Source organism: Phyllostomus discolor, chromosome 5 (assembly GCF_004126475.2).
Source record: "Phyllostomus discolor isolate MPI-MPIP mPhyDis1 chromosome 5, mPhyDis1.pri.v3, whole genome shotgun sequence".
NCBI classification, from domain to species: domain Eukaryota; kingdom Metazoa; phylum Chordata; class Mammalia; order Chiroptera; family Phyllostomidae; genus Phyllostomus; species Phyllostomus discolor.
In genome coordinates, this window is record NC_040907.2 from 114,502,563 (window position 1) to 114,503,634 (window position 1,072).

General features: G+C 29.4%; 1 non-coding gene across 1 annotated transcript; it reads right to left on the reverse strand.

The window, feature by feature from the left end:
* Positions 1-387: 387 nt before the first annotated feature.
* Positions 388-492, reverse strand: LOC114498256. Its single transcript, XR_003684698.1, has one exon. It is a non-coding gene; the product is annotated as a U6 spliceosomal RNA (small nuclear RNA).
* Positions 493-1,072: the final 580 nt, after the last annotated feature.

Below are 1,072 nucleotides of genomic sequence, written 5' to 3' on the forward strand. Positions count from 1 at the left end.
CTAATTGAAAGGGTGAGATACAAAGACAAGCACAACCTGAATGTAACAGATACGGAGAACACATTGGATGGTTGAATTTTGCTATATACTATAAACAATGCAAGTATCAAGAAGTTGCTTCTAGAATTCCAAGTGTTAACTCACCAATTCAATGTTAATTAATTAATTAATTTGAAAACAGAGGGTCCTCAATTGAATGAGTCACCTTATTTATCAGTACTTCAGTTTCCCCACCTATGAAAAACACAAAAATAAAGCAAATGCAAAATGGAGCTAACTTTTGAAGGAGGAGTTAGAGATGGGGTTTGAGGCTGGGTGGGCCCTCAATTGAGTAAGGCACTTTGCTTACCCAACCTCAGTTTCTCCAACCATAGCCATTAGAAAAAGCAAAGTATAGAACACTTCACAGGGTTGTGTCATCCTTGCAGAGGCATTATGCTAAATTTCTCTGTATTGTTACAATTAGAGTATAGGAACTGCTGAAACAAGCACTCAATAGGCATTTATTAAAGCTTATGAACCTTACACCTGCTTTAAATTCTCTTGTGCATCATTTGGAGAGTTGAGTAAAAAAGCTTACTTATATGGAAAATGTATTTTAATACAAGATTGGAATTAAATGAAAACAATATTAGAACACTTTGTAAATTTGACATGTATAATGTGCCAAAATTTTCTCAGAAAAAATGTAGGAAACTTGACAGGGTAAAAGCTATGAAAAATTTGATGAACATGATGTACTTAATTTAACATGATTTAACAAAGTCAGGTCATCAATGTGTTTGGTGGTAGAAATTTTATAATTTCTGAATGTCCTGTGACTTATTGTGGTAAAGTGTATCACATTTGTTTATTCTATATAATATAATATAATATATATTATACTATATAGAATAAAGTATGTATATTTGAGAAAATTGATATACACATTTAGATTAATATGAATAGTAGATTAATAAATATTTGACATATAAATTTAATAATTTTAAATAGCATACTTCTTTAAAAGTATAATTTAGCAATCAAATAATGTTTTAATAGTATAAAAATTATCCAGAATTAATTTGTAAAT